Here is a 7500-nt window from a genome sequence, read left to right as displayed (position 1 = left end):
AACAGCCTTATGTCCGTTTAAGTAAAGAGAAAGCCATGACATCGATGCCTACGGCCACACTAGTCTGAAAACGCCCGATCCCGTCTGATCTCGGAAACCAAGCAGACTGAGGCCTGGTTAGTACTTGGATGGGAGACTGCCTGGGAATACCAGGTGCAGTAGGCTTTTGCTGCCATCCACAGGCTGCTCATGCTTCTGCACACACAGTGCCGTTGATCCATCAACAACCTTTTTGCTGCTCTCTCTTTCACTTTGCTTTCACCATTTCTTTCCTGCACATTCTCCTGCTGCTACACAAATGCAAGGGGGTCGACGCAAGGGACGAAAGAACGCAGAACAACAAAATAAGTTGGCAAAAAAAAACATGCTGGCGCAGGCACACCAGGACGCAGCAACAGAGAGGAGAGACAAGGTGCATAGAAACCTGAGAGGGACAAACAGCAAGAGAACAAAGAATCGTGCAGGAAGAGCTGCAATTCAATGCAGGAAAAATGTAAAGCCAACTAGCATGCTGCTGGAATGCATGTGTGTTCATGTGAGGAGTGTTGCAAATCAGAATGCCGAGTAGCAGGCGCCACTTGCCACATGGGGTTCCGAAATGTGGCTACAACAGCGATCTGGCTTAATAATTGGTAGGATTGGAAATGAAACAATCGTGGTGTTTTGGGGGCGGTGGAAGCTTTTTTGGGGGAGGAGAGATTTGGGGATGGGGAGATTTGGGGGAGAGCGATTTGAGGGGATGAGAGATTTCGAGATTGGCGAGCGTGAGATTGGGGGGTGAATGAGTGAGTGATTTGTGGGTGAGTGAGGGAATGGTGAAAGTCAGGCAGTTTTGAAGCTTGAGGCAAGGCAATGAAGGGTAGGGCTTGTCGTTTGCTTGTGTGGGAGTCAGAGCAGCAAGAGGTGGGTGTGGCGGAAGGAAAATGGTGAAATGAATCTTGAGTGCTGATTCCTTGGATGAATGCATGGAAGGAGAATAAGGAGTGAAGAACAGCCTTATGTCCGTTTAAGTAAAGAGAAAGCCATGACATCGATGCCTACGGCCACACTAGTCTGAAAACGCCTGATCTCGTCTGATCTCGGAAGCTAAGCAGAGTCAGGCCTGGTTAGTACTTGGATGGGAGACTGCCTGGGAATACCAGGTGCAGTAGGCTTTTGCTGCCATCCACAGGCTGCTCATGCTTCTGCACATCCATCAACAACCTTTTTGCTGCTCTCTCTTTCACTTTGCTTTCACCATTTCTTTCCTGCACATTCTCCTGCTGCTACACAAATGCAAGGGGGTCGACGCAAGGGACGAAAGAACGCAGAACAACAAAATAAGTTGGCAAAAAAAAACATGCTGGCGCAGGCACACCAGGACACAGCAACAGAGAGGAGAGACAAAGTGCATAGAAACCTGAGAGGGACAAACAGCAAGAGAACAAAGAATCGTGCAGGAAGAGCTGCAATTCAATGCAGGAAAAATGTAAAGCCAACTAGCATGCTGCTGGAATGCATGTGTGTTCATGTGAGGAGTGTTGCAAATCAGAATGCCGAGTAGCAGGCGCCACTTGCCACATGGGGTTCCGAAATGTGGCTGCAACAGCGATCTGGCTTAATAATTGGTGGGATTGGAAATGAAACAATCCTGGTGTTTTGGGGGCGGTGGAAGCTTTTTTGGGGGAGGAGAGATTTGGGGATGGGGAGATTTGGGGGAGAGCGATTTGAGGGGATGAGAGATTTCGAGATTGGCGAGCGTGAGATTGGGGGGTGAATGAGTGAGTGATTTGTGGGTGAGTGAGGGAATGGTGAAAGTCAGGCAGTTTTGAAGCTTGAGGCAAGGCAATGAAGGGTAGGGCTTGTCGTTTGCTTGTGTGGGAGTCAGAGCAGCAAGAGGTGGGTGTGGCGGAAGGAAAATGTTGAAATGAATCTTGAGTGCTGATTCCTTGGATGAATGCATGGAAGGAGAAAAAGGAGTGAAGAACAGCCTTATGTCCGTTTAAGTAAAGAGAAAGCCATGACATCGATGCCTACGGCCACACTAGTCTGAAAACGTCTGATCTTGGAAACTAAGCAGAGTCAGGCCTGGTTAGTACTTGGATGGGAGACTGCCTGGGAATACCAGGTGCAGTAGGCTTTTGCTGCCATCCACAGGCTGCTCATGCTTCTGCACATCCATCAACAACCTTTTTGCTGCTCTCTCTTTCACTTTGCTTTCACCATTTCTTTCCTGCACATTCTCCTGCTGCTACACAAATGCAAGGGGGTCGACGCAAGGGACGAAAGAACGCAGAACAACAAAATAAGTTGGCAAAAAAAAACATGCTGGCGCAGGCACACCAGGACACAGCAACAGAGAGGAGAGACAAGGTGCATAGAAACCTGAGAGGGACAAACAGCAAGAGAACAAAGAATCGTGCAGGAAGAGCTGCAATTCAATGCAGGAAAAATGTAAAGCCAACTAGCATGCTGCTGGAATGCATGTGTGTTCATGTGAGGAGTGTTGCAAATCAGAATGCCGAGTAGCAGGCGCCACTTGCCACATGGGGTTCCGAAATGTGGCTGCAACAGCGATCTGGCTTAATAATTGGTGGGATTGGAAATGAAACAATCCTGGTGTTTTGGGGGCGGTGGAAGCTTTTTTGGGGGAGGAGAGATTTGGGGATGGGGAGATTTGGGGGAGAGCGATTTGAGGGGATGAGAGATTTCGAGGTTGGCGAGCGTGAGATTGGGGGGTGAATGAGTGAGTGATTTGTGGGTGAGTGAGGGAATGGTGAAAGTCAGGCAGTTTTGAAGCTTGAGGCAAGGCAATGAAGGGTAGGGCTTGTCGTTTGCTTGTGTGGGAGTCAGAGCAGCAAGAGGTGGGTGTGGCGGAAGGAAAATGTTGAAATGAATCTTGAGTGCTGATTCCTTGGATGAATGCATGGAAGGAGAAAAAGGAGTGAAGAACAGCCTTATGTCCGTTTAAGTAAAGAGAAAGCCATGACATCGATGCCTACGGCCACACTAGTCTGAAAACGTCTGATCTTGGAAACTAAGCAGAGTCAGGCCTGGTTAGTACTTGGATGGGAGACTGCCTGGGAATACCAGGTGCAGTAGGCTTTTGCTGCCATCCACAGGCTGCTCATGCTTCTGCACATCCATCAACAACCTTTTTGCTGCTCTCTCTTTCACTTTGCTTTCACCATTTCTTTCCTGCACATTCTCCTGCTGCTACACAAATGCAAGGGGGTCGACGCAAGGGACGAAAGAACGCAGAACAACAAAATAAGTTGGCAAAAAAAAACATGCTGGCGCAGGCACACCAGGACACAGCAACAGAGAGGAGAGACAAGGTGCATAGAAACCTGAGAGGGACAAACAGCAAGAGAACAAAGAATCGTGCAGGAAGAGCTGCAATTCAATGCAGGAAAAATGTAAAGCCAACTAGCATGCTGCTGGAATGCATGTGTGTTCATGTGAGGAGTGTTGCAAATCAGAATGCCGAGTAGCAGGCGCCACTTGCCACATGGGGTTCCGAAATGTGGCTGCAACAGCGATCTGGCTTAATAATTGGTGGGATTGGAAATGAAACAATCCTGGTGTTTTGGGGGCGGTGGAAGCTTTTTTGGGGGAGGAGAGATTTGGGGATGGGGAGATTTGGGGGAGAGTGATTTGAGGGGATGAGAGATTTCGAGGTTGGCGAGCGTGAGATTGGGGGGTGAATGAGTGAGTGATTTGTGGGTGAGTGAGGGAATGGTGAAAGTCAGGCAGTTTTGAAGCTTGAGGCAAGGCAATGAAGGGTAGGGCTTGTCGTTTGCTTGTGTGGGAGTCAGAGCAGCAAGAGGTGGGTGTGGCGGAAGGAAAATGGTGAAATGAATCTTGAGTGCTGATTCCTTGGATGAATGCATGGAAGGAGAAAAAGGAGTGAAGAACAGCCTTATGTCCGTTTAAGTAAAGAGAAAGCCATGACATCGATGCCTACGGCCACACTAGTCTGAAAACGCCCGATCCCGTCTGATCTCGGAAACCAAGCAGACTGAGGCCTGGTTAGTACTTGGATGGGAGACTGCCTGGGAATACCAGGTGCAGTAGGCTTTTGCTGCCATCCACAGGCTGCTCATGCTTCTGCACACACAGTGCCGTTGATCCATCAACAACCTTTTTGCTGCTCTCTCTTTCACTTTGCTTTCACCATTTCTTTCCTGCACATTCTCCTGCTGCTACACAAATGCAAGGGGGTCGACGCAAGGGACGAAAGAACGCAGAACAACAAAATAAGTTGGCAAAAAAAAACATGCTGGCGCAGGCACACCAGGACACAGCAACAGAGAGGAGAGACAAGGTGCATAGAAACCTGAGAGGGACAAACAGCAAGAGAACAAAGAATCGTGCAGGAAGAGCTGCAATTCAATGCAGGAAAAATGTAAAGCCAACTAGCATGCTGCTGGAATGCATGTGTGTTCATGTGAGGAGTGTTGCAAATCAGAATGCCGAGTAGCAGGCGCCACTTGCCACATGGGGTTCCGAAATGTGGCTACAACAGCGATCTGGCTTAATAATTGGTGGGATTGGAAATGAAACAATCCTGGTGTTTTGGGGGCGGTGGAAGCTTTTTTAAGGAAGGAGAGATTTGGGGATGGGGAGATTTGGGGGAGAGTGATTTGAGGGGATGAGAGATTTCGAGGTTGGCGAGCGTGAGATTGGGGGGTGAATGAGTGAGTGATTTGTGGGTGAGTGAGGGAATGGTGAAAGTCAGGCAGTTTTGAAGCTTGAGGCAAGGCAATGAAGGGTAGGGCTTGTCGTTTGCTTGTGTGGGAGTCAGAGCAGCAAGAGGTGGGTGTGGCGGAAGGAAAATGGTGAAATGAATCTTGAGTGCTGATTCCTTGGATGAATGCATGGAAGGAGAAAAAGGAGTGAAGAACAGCCTTATGTCCGTTTAAGTAAAGAGAAAGCCATGACATCGATGCCTACGGCCACACTAGTCTGAAAACGCCCGATCCCGTCTGATCTCGGAAACCAAGCAGACTGAGGCCTGGTTAGTACTTGGATGGGAGACTGCCTGGGAATACCAGGTGCAGTAGGCTTTTGCTGCCATCCACAGGCTGCTCATGCTTCTGCACACACAGTGCCGTTGATCCATCAACAACCTTTTTGCTGCTCTCTCTTTCACTTTGCTTTCACCATTTCTTTCCTGCACATTCTCCTGCTGCTACACAAATGCAAGGGGGTCGACGCAAGGGACGAAAGAACGCAGAACAACAAAATAAGTTGGCAAAAAAAAACATGCTGGCGCAGGCACACCAGGACACAGCAACAGAGAGGAGAGACAAGGTGCATAGAAACCTGAGAGGGACAAACAGCAAGAGAACAAAGAATCGTGCAGGAAGAGCTGCAATTCAATGCAGGAAAAATGTAAAGCCAACTAGCATGCTGCTGGAATGCATGTGTGTTCATGTGAGGAGTGTTGCAAATCAGAATGCCGAGTAGCAGGCGCCACTTGCCACATGGGGTTCCGAAATGTGGCTACAACAGCGATCTGGCTTAATAATTGGTGGGATTGGAAATGAAACAATCCTGGTGTTTTGGGGGCGGTGGAAGCTTTTTTGGGGGAGGAGAGATTTGGGGATGGGGAGATTTGGGGGAGAGCGATTTGAGGGGATGAGAGATTTCGAGATTGGCGAGCGTGAGATTGGGGGGTGAATGAGTGAGTGATTTGTGGGTGAGTGAGGGAATGGTGAAAGTCAGGCAGTTTTGAAGCTTGAGGCAAGGCAATGAAGGGTAGGGCTTGTCGTTTGCTTGTGTGGGAGTCAGAGCAGCAAGAGATGGGTGTGGCGGAAGGAAAATGGTGAAATGAATCTTGAGTGCTGATTCCTTGGATGAATGCATGGAAGGAGAATAAGGAGTGAAGAACAGCCTTATGTCCGTTTAAGTAAAGAGAAAGCCATGACATCGATGCCTACGGCCACTCTAGTCTGAAAACGCCCGATCTCGTCTGATCTCAAAAGCTAAGCAGAGTCAGGCCTGGTTAGTACTTGGATGGGAGACTGCCTGGGAATACCAGGTGCAGTAGGCTTTTGCTGCCATCCACAGGCTGCTCATGCTTCTGCACATCCATCAACAACCTTTTTGCTGCTCTCTCTTTCACTTTGCTTTCACCATTTCTTTCCTGCACATTCTCCTGCTGCTACACAAATGCAAGGGGGTCGACGCAAGGGACGAAAGAACGCAGAACAACAAAATAAGTTGGCAAAAAAAAACATGCTGGCGCAGGCACACCAGGACACAGCAACAGAGAGGAGAGACAAGGTGCATAGAAACCTGAGAGGGACAAACAGCAAGAGAACAAAGAATCGTGCAGGAAGAGCTGCAATTCAATGCAGGAAAAATGTAAAGCCAACTAGCATGCTGCTGGAATGCATGTGTGTTCATGTGAGGAGTGTTGCAAATCAGAATGCCGAGTAGCAGGCGCCACTTGCCACATGGGGTTCCGAAATGTGGCTACAACAGCGATCTGGCTTAATAATTGGTGGGATTGGAAATGAAACAATCCTGGTGTTTTGGGGGCGGTGGAAGCTTTTTTGGGGGAGGAGAGATTTGGGGATGGGGAGATTTGGGGGAGAGTGATTTGAGGGGATGAGAGATTTCGAGGTTGGCGAGCGTGAGATTGGGGGGTGAATGAGTGAGTGATTTGTGGGTGAGTGAGGGAATGGTGAAAGTCAGGCAGTTTTGAAGCTTGAGGCAAGGCAATGAAGGGTAGGGCTTGTCGTTTGCTTGTGTGGGAGTCAGAGCAGCAAGAGGTGGGTGTGGCGGAAGGAAAATGGTGAAATGAATCTTGAGTGCTGATTCCTTGGATGAATGCATGGAAGGAGAAAAAGGAGTGAAGAACAGCCTTATGTCCGTTTAAGTAAAGAGAAAGCCATGACATCGATGCCTACGGCCACACTAGTCTGAAAACGCCCGATCCCGTCTGATCTCGGAAACCAAGCAGACTGAGGCCTGGTTAGTACTTGGATGGGAGACTGCCTGGGAATACCAGGTGCAGTAGGCTTTTGCTGCCATCCACAGGCTGCTCATGCTTCTGCACACACAGTGCCGTTGATCCATCAACAACCTTTTTGCTGCTCTCTCTTTCACTTTGCTTTCACCATTTCTTTCCTGCACATTCTCCTGCTGCTACACAAATGCAAGGGGGTCGACGCAAGGGACGAAAGAACGCAGAACAACAAAATAAGTTGGCAAAAAAAAACATGCTGGCGCAGGCACACCAGGACACAGCAACAGAGAGGAGAGACAAGGTGCATAGAAACCTGAGAGGGACAAACAGCAAGAGAACAAAGAATCGTGCAGGAAGAGCTGCAATTCAATGCAGGAAAAATGTAAAGCCAACTAGCATGCTGCTGGAATGCATGTGTGTTCATGTGAGGAGTGTTGCAAATCAGAATGCCGAGTAGCAGGCGCCACTTGCCACATGGGGTTCCGAAATGTGGCTACAACAGCGATCTGGCTTAATAATTGGTGGGATTGGAAATGAAACAA

At 48.9% G+C, this 7500-nt stretch overlaps 5 non-coding genes and 1 pseudogene across 5 annotated transcripts; all 6 read left to right on the top strand.

Moving 5' to 3' along the window:
* The first annotated feature begins 46 nt into the window (after positions 1–46).
* LOC139270201 (5S ribosomal RNA) lies at positions 47–165 on the top strand. Its single transcript, XR_011594548.1, has one exon. It is a non-coding gene; the product is annotated as a 5S ribosomal RNA (ribosomal RNA).
* Positions 166–1035: 870 nt separating this feature from the next.
* LOC139269348 (5S ribosomal RNA) lies at positions 1036–1154 on the top strand. The gene has a single exon (XR_011594231.1). It is a non-coding gene; the product is annotated as a 5S ribosomal RNA (ribosomal RNA).
* Positions 1155–3940: 2786 nt separating this feature from the next.
* LOC139270200 (5S ribosomal RNA) lies at positions 3941–4059 on the top strand. The gene has a single exon (XR_011594547.1). It is a non-coding gene; the product is annotated as a 5S ribosomal RNA (ribosomal RNA).
* Positions 4060–4929: 870 nt separating this feature from the next.
* On the top strand, positions 4930–5048 carry LOC139270199 (5S ribosomal RNA). Its single transcript, XR_011594546.1, has one exon. It is a non-coding gene; the product is annotated as a 5S ribosomal RNA (ribosomal RNA).
* An 870-nt stretch (positions 5049–5918) lies between these two features.
* Positions 5919–6037, top strand: LOC139269646 (5S ribosomal RNA; annotated as a pseudogene).
* An 856-nt stretch (positions 6038–6893) lies between these two features.
* On the top strand, positions 6894–7012 carry LOC139270198 (5S ribosomal RNA). Its single transcript, XR_011594545.1, has one exon. It is a non-coding gene; the product is annotated as a 5S ribosomal RNA (ribosomal RNA).
* Positions 7013–7500: the final 488 nt, after the last annotated feature.

This window comes from Pristiophorus japonicus, chromosome 8, assembly GCF_044704955.1.
Source record: "Pristiophorus japonicus isolate sPriJap1 chromosome 8, sPriJap1.hap1, whole genome shotgun sequence".
Lineage (NCBI taxonomy): Eukaryota > Metazoa > Chordata > Chondrichthyes > Pristiophoridae > Pristiophorus > Pristiophorus japonicus.
The sequence above is the reverse complement of the archived record's forward strand: the minus strand, read 5'-3'. Positions and strand labels throughout refer to the sequence as shown.